Here is a 19,127-nt window from a genome sequence, read left to right on the forward strand (position 1 = left end):
TTTTTATTTTTTACATTCTTAATAATAGACTAAATAAGATGAATTCTCACATGTCAATTTTGTCATTACTGTATATATCCAGTTAGAGTATGGCGTCAATCTTGCATGCTGAGTCACATGGGATGATTGCTATGCTTCGATAGTGCAAACTGGGCCCAGCAATGACAGCAGAAAATGTGTGTATGTCACTTTAGCTGGCCATTACAAGTATTTTCCAACCTTCTGGAATTTTTCAATAGCCATGTCTTGGTTATGTGGTTAATATAAAGTTTACATGAATCACATTAGCAGCTGTAATTCTAAATTAAATGCCCACAAATAACTTTAATTTTTAAAAATATTACCTCTGAAAATGTAACCTGGGTTTGTAGGATGAGGCTTTGCCTGCTGATTACATAATAATACTTACCTCGTCAGGCTACTTGGAAACATTATGTTATAAGTATATAAAGCTTTCTATAGCACCAGCATCTCTCCTTCTACATGCCCCTAAAGGTTACACAAAAGAGCTAAAGAAGAGCTTCCCTACTTGCGGGGTTGGGGGGACTGCATTACTAAGGCTCTCATCCTATAATGACACACAGGAGGGCACTGCACAACTTGAAGATGAGTTCCTCTTCTGCATAAATGCTAAAGATTCATTTGAGGAATTCTTTGTACATTTTTCCTCTGCTCAACATTCTAAAACAGAATGACTAGAGCTTTGCCCCGATACAAAATTTGTATCCACATCCACACACAAAAAAGTGTGGATATAAACCAGATATCTGCATATTTACAGGGATTTAAAAACGACCACTTGTGGAAAAAGTATCTGATTAATTCACAATGGAGCCCTTCATGAACTCAAAGATTCCTACTGATGTGTTCATTTCTTGTAATAGCTGTAGTTGTGAAATCTCTGAATGGAATAAATCTTCCTGAAAAATGCTTTCAAAATTAGAGAATTTATTCTCTTAAGAGGTTCGAATCAGAAGTGGAGATTAACAAATTAAGAGCTATAATCATAATATTATATTAGAGGCATTTAATATATTCTCTTGTAAACCTTCGCCACTTTCCCCATTTTCTGTTGCAGTAGACAGCACCCACATTCTCAGTCACCCAGGATTGTAACCATCTGACTCCTCTTTTTTTTTTCTTCTCCCACCATCTCCAAATCCAGCTGCCTTTTTCCCCCTTCAAAACACACAATAAAAATCTGATCTTTCTTGCTCATGTTGTCCATGCCCATAGCCACTCCCATATTGACTACTGCAATTTACAACATTCCAGCTTCCAGGACATGCACATTGCCTATATCAACCCATCCAAAACATGACTGCAAAGATTATTTTCCTTGCTTACTGACCTGATCATGTCAGAGCACCCCCCCCACACACACACACTACACCACACACTTCCCCCTTGCATTCATCTGATGGCAACCCTTAAAATAACAGAGTTCTAACTTCACATTCTCCCCTGCAAAGCATGGCATAATCTGAACCAGCTCTCAAGACTTGTCTCTTGTTGCATTCTCAATTGTTTTTTTCTGTTCTCCCAGTGAGTCTATTCTTAATACTTCATTTCCTTTTTCCACATCCCATCTCTGTGCTCTTTTCCATACTGCCAAGAACACACAGCACCAGGATAAGTGGGGAAAACCTTTAAATGCCTTCTAGTTAGATCGAATCTCTTATGTGATCATAATAAATAATAATTTTCACTCCACTGCATTCCAACTTTAATGTTATGCTCCTGTAGAGGATTTTATTTTGTTTAAAAATAATTTATGTAAATTATACATATCAGAAGCTGCAATGTACCATTGCTTGCTGAGTTGTTCTATTAATATGTGGCTAGAGAGGATAAAAACTTGGAAACGTTGTAAATGATAGAAGCAATGAGACACTGCTACAGTGCTAAACTGCCTTTTGCTGCTGATAATTTCAGCATAATATTAAACACAAGTCCAAAGAGGAAAGGGGAAGCAAAGGCAGGAGGGAAAAATAGCAAATGGATAAAGCCAGGGGACTTTAGTTATAGCTGTTGTACTGACTCAGAGTGCAGCTTCAGGCAAGTCACTCATGGTGTGACCTGAAGCTATGGTAAAGATCGGCTTTCATGATGCTGGGTTTTGGACCAGGCTCCTGGAGCATCTAATTTAGAGTCTCTCCATTTTTGGATGCTCAGTAAGGGCCTGATACTCACGTGTTCTTCTGCAACTCCCCCTGACATCTTCTGGAGCTGCAATTGTTTGGCATCTTTGAAAGTCAGGCCCCAGGTTGCTGAATCTGAGCATCCAAAAAATGAGGCACTTGTAATTAGATGCCACTTCTGAAAATGAAGACCTTAATTTCTATCTACCAAAATAAACCCATGGAAATGTGGGTAAAACAACAATTACCTACCTCATAAATGATATGTGTGTATAGGGTGAAGACTTACTTATCAGTTGAACAAAAATATTGGGGCAAACACTAGGCTGCTTAGTTTTATAAGTAATGTGATGCATGCCCTGTTTCTGGACAGTCAGTATCCCCCTAGGTAATAGTTATCTTCAAAAATGATGTCACTGATATGTTTCTCCCTCAGGCAGATTGCCAAATTAGCTTTCAAGAAAATGCAACAGTACATATCAAATCATTCAGTACCAAATTTTGCAAACATCCCTACAGACCCAGATGTTTTGGAAAGAGGAGCCCTGAAAACACAGCAAATACCAAGCTAAAATCTGTAATTAAACCATTTCAGACTCGGCTGCAGGAGAGGAAAGGGACATGGAATTTAAATAGATCAGTATAAACCCAGGCAAGACAATTTCCAGATATAAAGCTAAATTAACAGTTATAAATAGCAATGCACCTACTAGTAATGGCAAAGTGCAGCAGTTGCAGGACAACAGACTGGTAATTCCCAATCATGTTAGGAAAGACAGAAAATATGGCAAAAGACCACCTTGGCTTAACCATAAGATCTTGCATGGTCTAAAAATAAAAAGGGAGTCATATAAAAATGGAAAGTAGGACAAATTACAAAGGATGAATATAGGCAAACAACACAGGAATGCAGGGGCAAGATTAGAAAGGCAAAGGCACAACATGAGCTCAAACTAGTTTTGGGAATAAAGGGAAACAAGAAGACTTTTTATAAATACATTAGAAGAAAGAGGAAGACCAAGGACAGAGTAGGTCCACTGGTCAGTGAGGAGGGAGAAACAGTAACAGGAAACTTGGAAATGGCAGAGATGTTTAATGACTTCTTTGTTTTGGTCTTCACCAAGAAGTCTGAAGGAATACCTAACACAGTGAATGCTAGTGGGAAGGGGGTAGGTTTAGAAGATAAAATAAAAAAAGAAGTTAAAAATCACCTAGAAAAGTTAGGTGCCTGCAAGTCACCAGGGCCTGATGAAATACCTCCTCTATCAGCTCCTTGAGTATTCTAGGATGCATCTGAGCCTCTAGCTATCATCTTTGGAAAATCATGGGAGACACGAGAGATTCCAGAAGACTGGAAAAGGGCAAATATAGTGCCCACCTATAAAAAGGGAAACAAGAACAACCCAGGAAACTACAGACCAGTTAGTTTAACTTCTGTGCCAGAGAAGATAATGGGACAAGTAATTAAGGAAATCATCTGTAAACACTTGGAAGGTGGCAAGGTGATAGGGAACAGCCAGCATGGATTTGTAAAGAACAAATCATGTCAAACCAATCTGATAGCTTTCCTTGATAGGATAACTAGTCTTGTAGATAAGGGAGAAGCGGTGGATGTGGTATACCTAGACTTTAGTAAGGCATTTGATACGGTCTCGCATGATATTCTTATCAATAAACTAGGTAAATACAACTTAGATGGGGCTACTATAAGGTGGATGCATAACTGTCTGGATAATCGTACTCAGAGAGTAGTTATTAATGGTTCACAATCCTGCTGGAAAGGTATAACAAGTGGGGTTCCGCAGGGGTCTGTTTTGGGACCGAATCTGTTCAATATTTTCATCAACGATTCAGATATTGGCATAGAAAGTACGCTTATTAAGTTTGCAGATGATACCAAGCTGGGAGGGGTTGCGACTAATCTGGAGGATAGGGTCATAATTCAAAATGATCTGGACAAATTTGAGAAATGGTCTGACGTAAACATGATGAAGTTTAATAAAGACAAATGCAAAGTGCTCCACTTAGGAAGGAACAATCAGTTTCACACATACAGAATGGGAAGTGACTGTCTAGGAAGGAGTACAGCAGAAAGGGATCTAGGGGTTTTAGTGGACCAAAAGCTGAACATGAGTCAGCAGTGTGATGCTGTGTCAAAAAAAGCAAACATGATTCTGGGATGAATTAACAGGTGTATTGTGAGCAAGACACGAGAAGTCATTCTTCCGCTCTACTCTGCGCTGGTTAGGTCTCATTTGGAGTATTGTGTCCCGATCTGGGCACCGCATTTCAAGAAAGATGTGGAGAAATTGGAGAGGGTCCAGAGAAGAGCAACAAGAATGATTAAAGGTCTAGAGAACATGACCTATGAAGGAAGGCTGAAAGAATTGGGTTTGTTTAATTTAGAAAAGAATAGATTGAGGGGGGACATGATAGCAGTTTTCAAGAACTAAAAGGGTGTCATAAGGAGGAGGGAGAAAACTTGTTCAATTTGGCCTCTGAGGATAGAACAAGAAGCAATGGGCTTAAACTGCAGCAAGGGAGGTTTAGGTTGGACATTAGGAAAAAGTTCCTAACTGTCAGGGTGGTCAAACACTGGAATAAATTGCCCAGGGAGTTTGTGGAATCCCCATCTCTGGAGATATTTAAGAGTAGGTTAGATAAATGTCTATCAGGGATGGTCTAGACAGTATTTGGTCCTGCCGTGAGGGCAGGGGACTGGACTCGATGACCTCTCGAGATCCCTTCTAGTCCTAGGAGTCTATGATTCTATGATCATTGCTTAAACAGCAAACTGCTCTGTTCAATATTATCCTGAAAGCTAACGAAAGTCCTCAAGACTAGAAGCATAGTCTAAGGGCTAAATCCTGGCCATGTCATCATAGCACCTTACAATGGGATGGCATACCCCCACATTGCCACAGCAAGACAACTTACTATGAATGTGCTCCTGCCTGTAGGTCCACGAATTGATTGCCTCCCTTACACAGTTAATATTACTAATTCCAGTTGCTCCCTAATAGCAAGAACTTCTGTTTTGACTGGGGCGAAAGAGGTTTACGTACTCTCTCCCCCAGCCCACCTTTGCGATTCTTCACAGATGCTGGACATTCTGTAACCCTAAAGCTTAGTCTGCTGAATAATGGTGCACGTCTTCCATTTGAATATGCTTTGTGATTATTTATGACCCAAACAGGGCCCACGACTCCTTTATTTCTTAGTTATCAGTTTTCCTTTTGGGTCACATTAACTCAGTGTCACATATTCCATAAACTTGCAAATTTGAGTAATGGCAAGAATAAAACATGGCTTTAAAATGAGGAGTGTAACTCAAGAATCAAGGGCAACATGTTTCATGACTTTTCACTTATATGGTAACAGCTGCGTCCAGCTGGCTATTTCTTTTTTTGTCTATGTACATGGTCATGAGGGCTCAGAATATCTACCAACAATTAATTATAATGAGTATAATTAGGCAAGAAAAGTTGCCTGATTTCTTTGTAAGCCAGAAAACATCACTTTTTTCCTCACTAAAAAAGGAAAGTTTGTACTTAAAATTATTATTTTCTCATATATCATATAAAACTCATTTTATTTAGTTTCCTGACATAAAAACTGAAATATCCACAAGACTGATTCATGTCCAATAACCAAGCCTCCACAGTATCTAGCTTGCCCCTTTTCATAGTTAGTATTTGGGGGGGAAGGAAATAAAACTGCAATATTTTTAACACTATAGATCTAGATTCAAATACACAAATTTGCTACATCTGCTGCTTATCCTGGGCCAGGGGTTCTCAAACTTTGTGATATCGCGACCCCCCTTTAAGTTGCTCGCAACCCCCCAGGGGGTCAGGACTCACAGTTTGAGAAACGCGGTCCTAGGCAATGGAGCAATAAAGAATAAGTCTAATGTATCAGTCAAACAGAGTGTTCTTCTAGAGCTCAAAAGTCAGTGCTGAGGAGTGTAAAGGAGGACACCTTCTGAGGAAAAGAAGGATAAAAGAGAGGCTTATCTGAAAGAGAAAGCTAATTGCTGAAAGAGTTAGGACCCTGCAGTAGTATGAAAACACCCTTATTAGTATGTGGAACCTCCAAACACTTCAATAAAGCCATTCAGATTGCACCATAATATTTTATGTAGTGAGGAAAATATATTAATTGTAAAGAAATAATAAAATTAGATTCAATTATACTTACTATCCACCAGCTAATTGTAGACAGGGAAAGAATGATCTAGGACAGGGCTATTCAACTTTGGAAGCCCCAGAGGCCACAATGATACTCACAGCACATGCCCAGGGCTGCAACTTAATTGTGGTTGCATATACCTCCAAATATACATGCAAATATTTGCAAATAGCTTTTTTTCATACTGATGGGCATGAATACAAATATTAAGGCAAGACTAAACAACACACAGGGCCAATTTAAGTCAGTTCTGCTGATATTAATAAAATGCAATATTTACCTGATTTCCATTCATATGACAGCACTTTTAATGAGCAATGACAGTCCAGGAATTTAACTATTAAAACAGAAGACCATTACACTGACTACTTTTTTGTTTTGGCTCCCACCTGGCTCTACACTGCAGGCCACAAACAAACGGGCCATGGGTTGCATGTGGCCCACGGGCTGCATGAGGCCCACGGGCCGCATGTTGAGTACTGCTGATGTAGGATACTGCTTAACAAAGCAAACACCAGCAGGAATGTGTCTGTGGGTTGACCTGCATTGCAAATAAACTTTAGTTTATTAAAATCTGGACAATTCAGATAATGTAGTTAACAGAAAGCAAATAGTGGCTTCTATTTCCTGAATAATCTGAATTAGAATTAGACAGAGGTGTAACTACATGTAAACCTTTGTGTTTAGATGAATTCCAAAAGACTAGCTCTGAACAGTTGGTTCTGAAAGACATCTAATTTAGGAACAAACTGAGGTTATTGTGGGATATATTTTACCAAATACAGTAAAACCTGTGTTATCCGGCACGCTCGGGGATTAGAACATTCTGGTTATCTAAAAATTCTGGTTATCTGAGGGTCCCATCAACCTAGGAAAAACCAATGGACAATAACAGTAAAACTCAAGTTTTTAATATTGGTCGTTTTGAAGTGTGAGGCAGTTGGTCTCACATTTCTATTTTGAGTTAAAGATGATTAGTACTTCTTAAATAAAAAATTGTTAAGCCAATCATGGTAAACCAAGCCAGGCCTGTGCGCCTGAAGAGGTGCCAGTGTTGTGGCTGGGGGCAATGCTGGTTAACAAAGTTTTCTGGTTAACAGAGTACTGGATAACAAAGATTTCACTGTACTTAAGATGTGAAGTAATCAGAAGAGAAATGTAAAAAACACATTGCTTTCCAGCACACAAGGTTGGCCTGCCTCTACTGGCATGCCAATTCCTCTAAGATAGACATTTTCTAGACTTTTCTAGAAGGGAAGTTAAAAATAGTGTAATAGGTAACTGTAACTGTTGTTACCCTGTTACACTATTTATATACAGGCAGTCCCCGGGTTACGTACAAGATAGGGACTGTAGGTTTGTTCTTAAGTTGAATTTGTATGTAAGTCGGAACTGGTACATATTGTAGGGGAAACTCTAGCCAAACATTTCTCCAGAGCTCAGTTTTATTCTTCCACACCTCACTTCCCTCAGTCCTTTATTCTCAAGCTGAGGTGTCTGCTGAGAAAAGCCGCTTCGCGTCTCCCTGGTTTGCTGCGGGGGGCGCTAGCTTCGCGTCTCCCTGGCCTGCTGGGGGGAAGCAGCTAGTGCGGGGTTGCCTCACCCTGTTTGTAAGTAGGGATCCGATGTAAGTCGGATCCATGTAACCCGGGGACTGCCTATACTTAGCTTTATACTGCAGAGCCCACAGTGAAGCCTCCTGAGAGCAGCACCTCTAGCTGTTGCACATAGGGAGAATTCATGGGAGCGGAGGCAGCAGCTCTTGCTCACTTAGCTCCCAGAAAGGAGGCTTCACTGCCCTGCTGCAGTGAAGCTGATACCATTGCAATGACTGACACCATTAACTGATACGTATCCACTTATTGGTTAAATGGTTAGTTGTTTACATCCTATTCCAGATTACTGTACCCCTTTCAGGAGTTGGATTTATCTTGTGTATCCCAAATTCTACCTCACTTAAAAATGACTTGCTTATAAAATCAGACATAAAAATACACAAATGTCACAGCACACCATTACTGAAAGATTGCGTCCATTCTCATTCTTTTGTAAGAAATTTTAGTTTGTACTGACTTTGCTAGTGCTTTTTATGTAGCCTGTTGTAAAAATCAGCAAACGTATACCCCCGGTCAAGTACCAGTGCTCTAAGAGCAGACTATGCAAAGTGCTATAAAATGTATTACTGCCATTTCTAACAATACAAAGAGGTTTTAGCAATTGCTTGAAATGAGAAATGTTTCCTGAACTCTTTGTTCTGTTATCCCTCTCTTGATCATGTGTTACATATGGAGGTTTGGAAAACTGTATTTGACACACATTGGTGGTGTCAAGGAATATGGGATAATCATAAAATACTTTCCCTTCAACACCTAGTGAAACTGAAAGATTTAGTGAAAGTGAGTGGCATTCTGGCAGACACTGCAGGTGACAATTATCACCAACAACCTCCTGGTGGAATCCTGGTATTAACATTAAAACAAACCTTTTTCTGACCCATTTGTAAACTTTGATACTTTATACATGATTTGAAACCAAAGCACTTTTAAAAGGAGCTTTATTAAATATAATACAATTGCTGGTGTACAGAAAAAGAAAAGTGATTATTTCACTTTTCAAGATAGAGCACCTGCACAAACATTAATTATCCCAATGCAAATATTATTTAGGATGATGTTAGTTAATATGGTAATGTAAGTTAACACCTTTACTTGGTAGGCACTCAGGGTATGTCTAGATTACATCCCTTTTCTTGAAAAAGGAATGTACATTACACACTGCAAAATTGCAAATGAAGCTGGGATTTAAATTTCCTGCACTTCATTTGCATAATGGCAGCCATAGGGGGTTTTTTTCCCGAAAAGGGGCTTTTCGAAAGAAAAACGGCTGTTTAGATGGGGATCGTTCAAAAATAAAACCCTTTTTCAAAGATCCTGTACTCCTGAAAAAATGAGTATAGGATCTTTCAAAAAAGGGTTTATTTTCGAACAATCACCATCTAAACAGTCGTTTTTCTTTTGAATAGCCCCTTTTTGAAAAAAAGAAGTTACTCACCTTGTGCAGTAATGATGGTTTTTCGAGATGTGTGTCCCTGTGGGTGCTCCACTCTAGGTGTTGGGCTCGTCCCACACCACAGACCGGAGAGTCATCAGCAGTCCAGCCGGACCGCGCATGCGTGAGAGGTGTCTCGCGCCATTCATGCCGAAGCTGAGTGCACGCAGTCCAGCTCTTGCCAATTCCTCCTAAGTGGAGATATCTGAAATACATAAGGAAAGACTCTGAAGCGAGGAGGAGGGCAGGTTGTGGAGTACCCACGGGGACACACATCTCGAAGAACCATTGTTACTGCACAAGGTAAGTAACGTCTTCTTCTTCTTCGAGTGGTGTCCCCGTGAGTGCTCCACTCTAGGTGACTTCAGAGCAGTAGTCTGGCCTATGGAGGCGGGTATTGGAGTTATGATCTTTTTGCTGTGGACAAAACTGTGGAAGCAACTGCTGAGTCATGCATAGAAGTGTTGATAGCGTAATGTTTCGTGAACGTGAAGTTGGATGATCATGTGTCTGCATGGCAGATGTCTGCTTAGGAGACCCCCTTAAGAAACGCTGTAGAAGTTGCTATCGCTCTGCTTGAATGTGCTCTCAGGGCACGAGGTTTTTTTTAAATTTCATAACGAGTAGCAGCATAAAATACAGGAGACAATAAGTTTCAAAATGCGCTGCGCTGTCAGAGGTTGGCCCTTAGAGGCTCTGCAGTGGATAGTAGCAGGCACTGGAATTTATGGAAAGCTCGTGTTCTGTCCAAGTAGTACGCCAGAACTTCATGGATATTCAGGGTTTGTAGACGAGATTCCTGGATAGAGGAATGTGGCTTAGGGTGAAAGGTTGGGAGAACTATAGGCTCGTTAATGTGAAATTCTGAATTCACCTTGGGGAGGTAGCTCGGATGGGGGCGTAGTATCACCCCCTTGTTGGTGAAAAGTGTATATGGTGGTGTGGCTGAGAGGGCAGACAGCTCATCCACCCTTAGCGCAGAAGTAATAGCCAGAAGGAAGGTGACCTTCATCATGAGTGTGGGCAGATTCGATGTCACCATTGACTCAAAAGGGGGGACACATTAGTGCATCTAAAACTAATTCCAAATCCCACAGGTCCGGAGGTTCCCTGTGCAGGGGGTATAAGTTTGTGAGTCCCTTTAAGAACCTCTTGGTCATTGGGTGGGAGAATAGTGAGTAACCTCCTATGGGGAGCCGAAAGGCAGAGATCACCGCAAGGTGAACTTTAATAGAAGAAAGCATTAAACCTGATTGTTGTAATTGCAGGGCATAGTCGAGGATATGCTGGATGGGAAGCGAACTGGAATCAAGGTTGTTGGCATAGAACCAGGATTGGAAACGGCTCCATTAGTATAGGTAGGTAGTATGTGTGGAATCTTTTCTACTATGCATCAGCACATGCTTGACCTTCTGGGAACAGGTAATTTCTGTTTGCCGGAACCAGCTAGGAGCCAAGCCATTAGGTGCATGCGGTGGATCTGTGGGTGTATGAGCCTCTCATGCTGCTGTGTCAGAAGGTCATGTCGGTCTAGTAAGTGGTATGGGGGACATCTGGAGGAGAAATGGGAGCCATGTCTGGTGGGGCCAGAAGGGAGCTATGAGAATGACCCTAGTGTTATCTCTGCCTATTTTCTCCAAGACTTTGGGAATCAGTGGAATCAGAGGAAAAGCGAACAGCAAGTGATGACTCCAATCTATTAGGAAAGCGTCTCGGAGAGATTTCAGTCCGAGGCTCCCTCTGGAGCAGTAAGAGGGGCACTTTGTATTATGATATGTTGCAAATAGATCTATAGCGGGACATCCCCACCTCCGGAAGATGTGCTGTGTTACCTTGGAATTCAATTGCCATTCGTGTTGATGGACTAGGTGCCTGCTGAGAGTATTGGCCATGACATTGTCCTTGCCCGGCAAGTATGTCGCAATAATGGAAATGTTGTGGCAGATAAGCAGTTCCATAAATGGGCAGCCTCTGCACAAAGGGATCGTGAGTGGGCTCCGCCTTGACTGTTAATGTAGTATACTGCTGTCATGTTGTCGGAGAGAACTTATATAGAGCATCCCTGAATACTGGGTAGGAAATGCTTGCAGACATTGGCTACCGCTCTCAGTTTGAGGAAATTGATGTGTTGGAGGGAGTCCTAAGCAGACCATCGGCCCTGAATTTGGTATTCTCCAAGGTGGGCTCCTCAAACCATTAAGGATACATCTGTTGTGATCAGCACCATGGGCTGTGGGCGACAAAAAGGAACGCTGGCGAGCATGTTTGTGGGGGTACTCTACCATGTTAGGGAGCCTCGTACTGTAGCAGGGACGGACATTGTTCTGTGAAGATCGTGATTGCCCAGTAGGTAAATTGAAGCTAACCAATGCTGGAGGCATCTGAGGTGTAACCTTGCATGCTGCACCACATGTGTGGTGGTGGCCATATGACCCATGAGCCTCAAGCATGTAAGTATCAAAGTCTTGGGGCTTGTGGAAAGTATCTGTATGAAATCTTGAATTACCTGGAATCTGGATAGGGGCAGGTATGCCCTGGCCATGGTGGAATCCACTTGTGCCCCAATGAACTCAAGGGATTCCTGTGGAGTCGTGGAAGATTTCGCAAAATTATGAGCCCAAGAGCATTGAATAGAGCTTGTGTCTTGTTGATCGCATATGAAGCCTCCTCCAAAGAAGGCGCCTTGATTAGGCAATCATCCAGATATGGGAATATTATGATGCCCTGTCGGCGTAGATAAGTGGCCAATACCACTAACGTCTTTGAGAAGACTCTAGGCGCTGATGTTCGTCGCACACCAGGAACCTGAAGAAACATCTGTGAGCAGACTATACTTTCACGTGATGTATAGTCACTTGAAAGTAGGTTTCCTGTAAGTCGAGGGACGCAAACCAGTTCCCTGCATTGAGCACTGGGATTATGGAGGCTAATGTCACCATCCTGAACCTTTCGCAGCTATCGATTGAGTCGTCGGAGGTTCAAGATTGGTCCCCACCCTCCTGATTTCTTCTGGGTAAGGAAATACCAGGAATAAACTCCCTTGCCCCAGAACTGTTTGGGCACCCTCTCTATGGCACCGATTGCGAGTAGGAGGAGAACCTCTCTTTGTAAGAGAGGCTCGTGAGAGAGGTCCCTGAAGAAGGACGAGGAAGGGGGGAAGGGTGAGGGTAGAGAAGCAAATGGGATTGTATAGCCCGATGTGATTACCTTGCGTACCCATCTGTCGGTAGTGATGGCAAACCACCGATGTTGGTATGGTCTCAATCAATGATGACAGTTTGTGTGAGTCGTGTGGATGGTATGCTAAAGGGATGGTTTGCAGTCCCCCAACTGCACGGGGTGGCGAAGACCTTCTTTTAGGCGCACTTGGGGTGGCCTGATGCCTGTCCAATGCCGGAGTGTCTAGGGGCCATGAGGCATCAGGTTCGGCTGGTTGCAAGACCTTGCTAAATAGCAGCATTTTGAGCCACATTTCGCGATCTCGTCTGGCTTGTGCCGTGAGTTTGGCACAGTGCTGGCATTTTTAAGGGATATGGCCCTTACCTAAGCACTTGAAACATCGCGAATGCCTGTCCGAGGCGGGCATTGCGTCCTGATATGTAGCACATTTTTTTAAGCCAGGGGATCCTGGCATGTTGTGTTTTGAGGAGCGACTACGCAGAAGTTAACTATGACGATAATGTTTTGGTTTGGGTTTTTTTTGTTTACTATTAAACTGTTTAGAATAACTAAGACTAAAGAACTATAACAGTGAGACCTACTGAACTAACTATAACTTCAACTTTTCTGTCAGAATGCAGGAGAAGAAAAAGAGCTCCGTCTGCAGCCGTAGATGGTCAGGAGGAACTGGCAGGAGCCGGACCACGTGCACTCAGAGTCGGTGCGAATGGCGCGATACGCCTGCCATGCATGAGTGGTCTGGCTGGACCACTGCTCATGACTCTCCAGTTTGCGGCGCAGGACAAGCCCGACACCTAGAGTGGAGCACCCACGGGGACAACACTCGAAGAAGAACCACGGCGCACAGGAAATTTAAATACTGGCTTCATTTGCCATTTCAAAGTGTCTTATTTACATCCCTTTTTTGAGAAAAGAAATGTAGTTTAGATACAGCCTAAGGGATGTAGAAGAACAGTATCAGAATAAAAAGGAATCACTAATATTAGAGGCAACATTTAAGGGGCTGAAGGGGAACACAGCAAGGGATTATACTGACAGGAATTGAGAAGTACAGAATTCTAGAAATACTGGAATCATATTTACTGTCTCTCTCTCTCTGTACTGATACAGCAAAACATTTAAGCTAATAATAGCTGAATTCAGTTTAACATGTTTGAAGTTTTGCTATAACTTTAAGGTTTTTAGGTGAAGGAGTCAGTGCTTAGGTATGCTGTGTGTCTTCATTAATTTAACCTTGACGCTTTGGATCATAGGCCCTGATCCTGCAAAGACTTATACATGCACTTGTGACCTTCCTGCTATTTTTCAATATCAGGTAGGCCATCACCATTATGAGTTTCAGTATTGGGCACCAATCCTGCAACTACACCCAAGCAGATGGACGCCTGAGCCTCTGTGAAATCCCACTGTAGTCAATGAGGCTCCATGTAGTTGCAGAATCAAGGTTTAAATATATAAATAGGTTTATCTGAGAACAGTTTGACAGCTCTGCCACCCAGAGAGTAATTAAAAAACCACAAAGGAAAACAAATTACCGTAATTAAAAAAAGATTTGGTTGTAAAAAACCATAGAGAACAATGTGAATTTTCCAGAGAGACAAATGTTACTGGAAATAATTTTTTCAGTTAAAAAACAAATGAAAATAAAAGGAATCCCTCTTCCAAGACTATGCTTAATAGCATGCATTAATCACACATGTACTGCAAAGTTGGTAAATATAATGCATTTCCGCTTTGCAAAATGAACAAATATTTTGTTCAAGGAAGTTTCATTTGGGGTTAGACAAAAATCTGTGCCATGTTTAGCTCGTGATTGGTATTACATAAACTATGGTTTATATAGTAAACAAATTGATTCATACCCCTGTGCAAGATCCCAAAACCATCTAATTATCTTAACTGGCATATTGTCTAACATGAAAAAAAAATCCTTTTCACATAGAGTAGGCACATGAACACTTTGAAAACTGTATATTAGACTGTAATAGATTTCATCACTGCCACTAGTAGAATTTCATTTCTTGGGTGATGGGACAATGGAAGCTTTAGAAATACATACCATTACAGTAATAATCCAATACATTGCCATGCCAAACAAATAGAAACTACTGTACAGTCTCTGACATATTCATGATGAGAAGAGACTTCACATTTTAAAGATCATCAGCCCAGTCCAGCTTTAGAGGGACTTGCATAGGACACTAAGGGTATGTCTACACTGCAGTTATTTTGGAATAAGCTATTTTGGAAGAGATTTTCTGGAATAGCTTATTTTGAAATAGCATGTCTACACACAAAATGCATATTGAAATAGCATCCACACTGACTGGACCCTGAATCGCATTTAAGGCCATCTGGAACCAAATCAGGCAGGGCATCAAGTCAGTGTGGCAAGTCACCTCGTGTGGCTGCTGCTTGAGGGTATCTGAGGCTTGTGCTTAAAGTCCCACTGGACAGCTGTTTGTCAGGTTTTCCTGCTTGATTGCCTATCTCTCTGAGGGACAGCAAAGTATTTTCTCTGTGTGCTCAGGTTGCCCTGCTTTTGGACACTACAGCACTCTCCGCTGTAGAGCTGGGCAGTCTGCAGCTCTTGCAGTTTTTGCTGCAAGTCATGCAGCAGTTTCTGCATGCAGCCTCCCAGGCTCTGCAGGAACCCAATACCCAGCCCCTGTTGGGGACCCTCCTTGGGTCTGTGCAGGCACGGCTCCTGCAGCTGGATTCCACCCGCCCTGCTCTGGACACCGTGCCCCGCCGCATCTGGACACCAGTGCAGACTGGTGGGACCACATTGTTTTGGAGCACTGGGAAGACCAGCAAAGGCTTCAGAACTTTAGGATGAGGAAGGACATCTTCATGGAGCACTGTGAGTGGTTCACCCCTGCTCTGAGGCAACAGGACATGAACATGAGACCTGCCATCCCCCTCCAGAAGAATGTTGCCATCGTCCTCTGGAAGCTCTCCATACCAGATGGCTACTGATCGGTGAGGAACCAGTTCAGTGTGGGGAGATCGACTGTTGGGGCCCTGGTCATGCAGGTATGGCATTCTCGGGCTATTGTCCTGGGGAGAGTGGGGGGAGGGGGTAGAAAGATGGAATAGGCTTCCCTAGAGAAAGGGGCGTGGATGTGGGGGTGGTGAGGGTGCAAGCCCCCTCACAAAACCGTGCCTTGGGCTGGGGTGATTGGAGTGGGTTGCTTCTGGTGAGTGGGGGAGGGGAGAAGGGGACTGGGGGAACTCTCAGGCACCCTGGCACCTCTGTGATTCTCTGTTTGTCTCCTTCTGCAAGTGGTCAGGTCAATCAACACCATCCTGCTGTGAAGAGTCATCTCCCTTAGAGACGTGGACGCCATCATCACTGTGTTTGCCAACATGGGCTTCTCCAGTTTTGAAGAGGCTATTGACAGGACCCTCATCTCCATCCGTGCCCCAGACCACTGAGTATCACTTTACATCAACCACAAGGGATATTTTCAGTCGTCCTGCAGGCCGTGATGGACCAATGGGGACAGTTCACCGACATATATGTTGGGTGGTTGGGGAAGGCGCATGACACAGGTGTCTTCAGGAACTTGAGCGTGTTCCAGAAGCTGCATGTCGCAACTTTCTTCCTTGACAGCACCATCAGGGTCAGGGATGTGGAGATGCTCATCTGCTTGGTGGGGGATGTGGGCTATCCTCTGCAGCCTTGGCTCATGAAACCCTACACCAGCCACTTCAATCTCTCCAGAGAACGATATAGGTTAAGCAGGACCCGCATGGTTATGGAGGGTGCCTTTGGTTATTTGAAGGCGCGCTTTAGACGCCTCCTCACCTGTCTGGACCTCAGGGAGCACAAAATCCCACATGTGGTGGCTGCGTGTTGTGTCCTGCACAACGTGTGTGAGAGGAAGGGGGAGGCCTTCCTGCCAGGGTGGGGGGCAGAGGCTGACCTCATAGGCAGCGCCTATGAGCAGCTGCAAATGGCTGCCATCCATCAGGTCCTTTGGGGGACTGTGTGTATCTGGGAGGCCCTGAGGGAGAGCTTCTCCTTGGGGGCCAAGTGACACTCTCCCTTGGGCTGCCCCACTGGGAGCTTCTGCGTCACCCCTCACTGCTGTCCCTCCACTAACCCTTCTTTTTCTCTTTCCCCTCTTTCCTGATGAAAAAATAAAGGACACATTTGTTTTTGAAAAACTAAAACCTCTGTATTTTTATGTGGGACCAAAGAAACTGGGGAAAGAACCTGGGAGAGGAGAGGAGGTGGAAGAAAAGGGGTGGTGAGGACCTGTGAAGGGGAAGAGGGGTGAGGAGAGGCTCAGGACTGGGGCTGGGAGTGGTGTCAGGCTCTGTTGAGGGTGGGGAAGGTGTTGAGGGAGAAGCGGGAGAGGGAGGAAGAAAGGGAGTGGGAGAAGGAGCTACAGCAGAAGCTGGAACAGGCATCATGTTCTGCACAAGGGAGTGGACAGCTGTGCACATGGAGCGGCCCTATGTAAGCAGCTTCCACCAGCTCTCCCAATGCAGCTGCAGGTCCTCGGGACCAGGAGGCTGTCCCAGGTGGTGTTGACCACCCCTTCTCTCACAGCTGGTCTGGCTGTGGAGAACAAAGATAAATGGTCAGTAACCTAGGGGATACAGTGCCTGAAGCCCAGATCCCATCTGTGAGCTATGAACAACAGTTCTCAGCTCTGTCACAGGTGATGTGCTTGAAGAAAGGCCATGTGCACTCTGGCCAGTGGGCCCAGATGTCCACGGTACAATAGCACAAGGGTCCTCTGTGGCAGCCTCCTGGGGCTGTTTGCCCAGAAGAGGTGTGGCACATGCTCTCACATGCACAGGCTGCTATGCAATCTGTGGGCAACAAGGGCCAATGTGAAGCGCCCATCTTCCTCCTGCCCCAGCCATCCCCTCCACCCCTTGTATGAAGGGAAAGCGATGGCACTCACATGATTTACCTTCCCCAGCCTCAGATGACACCTGGGACACATCCTCAGGGAGACTATCAGGCTTCTGGGTCAGCTGGGTGGAGATGCTAGCCTCATCCGGGTCCTATTCCTCCTCCTCATCTCTCCCCCCCGAGTATGACGATGGGCGTCTTGAGCCTGGAGTCTACAACTGTGGGCGAGGAGTAAGGTGGGACTGTCCTACCCCGCAGGATGTGGTCTAAGTCTCTGTAATAAGGGCAGGTGTGGAGCTTGCCCCAGAGTGGGAGTTTCCCTCCCTGGCTCTGGCATATGCCTGGCGGAGCTCCTTTTCCTTCATCCGCACCTGTTCTTGGGTTAGTATGTATCCTTTTGCAGCCAGGCTGTCAGCCATCCACCTATAGACTTTCACATTCCTGCATCTGATGCGGAGATCCTGGAGGTTGGTCTCATCACCTTAAACCTCAATAAGTTCCAGGATCTCTGCAGCAGATCAGGAAGGTGCATGTCTTTTTTGGTCCTTGGCAGGCTCTTGATAGCTGTTTGACTGCTCTGTTTTAATGATGGGGAAAGTGAGGCAGAAAAATTAAGATTTGCTTAAGACTCAAAAAAACATGTGGCAGAGCCTCTCGTGCACACAATGCACAAAGACAATGGCAGAACAGCAAACCACATTAGATAAAACTAGGCATGTAAAGTGTTAACAGGTTACCTGGTAAGCATTGCTTTACCGGCATGCTTACCAGTGTAACCGGTTGACTGGCACTTGGCTTAGTGGAGCAACCCACTGCACCCTGGGTAGATTGCTGCTGCAGCCCGGCCAGGCATCCTTGCCCATGGTGCGACATGGCGGGCTGTTTAACGGGTTAAACATATAATTTAATTGGTTAACGTTTTAAACGGGATTTTACATTCCACATAAAACACCATACAAATCAAAGAATATCTAGGACTTAAATACATACAGGCTGCATCTAGACTGACATGATTTCACGCAAATACTTTTAACGGAAAAGTTTTTCCGTTAAAAGATTTGCACAAGAGAGCATCTACATTGGCACAGATGCTGTTGTGCAAAAGACATCTTTTGCGCAAAAGCATCCATGCCAGTGTAGACGCTCTCTTGCACAAGAAAGCTCTGATGGCCATTTTAGCGCAAGAGGGCTTATCCCTGAGCGGGAGCGTCAAAGCATTTGCACAAGAACCACTGATTTTGTACAGTACAAAGTCAGTGTTCTTGCGCAAATACTCGCGGCCAGTCTAGATAGGCGGCAAGATTTTGCACCAAAGCAGTCGCTTTGGTGCAAAATTTTGCCAGTCTAAATGCAACCACAGAGTTCTCTCCAACACATCCAGAGTGCAAAATATAGTGTTTACTTTCTGTATAACTATATTCTGTCCTACTGCTATTTATGATATACTAATTCTTTATATTAGGATTTTCTGTAATCCTAGCAATGAATTCAGTTCACAACTCTTTTTGATTTTGTGATCCACTGCTTCTATGATATACATTCACATTTCAGAGAGTGCTTGAAGGAAGTAAGACATCTGAACAGCATCTATTCGAGGGTTTGCCTAAGAAGCTCCGAAAACTAAATTAAATCAGCTGATAAAATCTCAACTGAACTGCATTTAAGCAAGTAGCAGAGTCATAAGCTAAAAAGAA

At 43.7% G+C, this 19,127-nt stretch overlaps 1 protein-coding gene across 7 annotated transcripts in view; it reads right to left on the reverse strand.

Annotated features, from left to right (window-relative positions):
* The window catches only part of GLT1D1 (glycosyltransferase 1 domain containing 1), a 150,966-nt gene that overhangs the window by 4,727 nt on the left and 127,112 nt on the right, over positions 1–19,127 (reverse strand). The window lies entirely within an intron of this gene.

This window comes from Pelodiscus sinensis, chromosome Z (genome assembly GCF_052426305.1).
Source record: "Pelodiscus sinensis isolate ZL-2025 chromosome Z, ASM5242630v1, whole genome shotgun sequence".
NCBI lineage: Eukaryota > Metazoa > Chordata > Testudines > Trionychidae > Pelodiscus > Pelodiscus sinensis.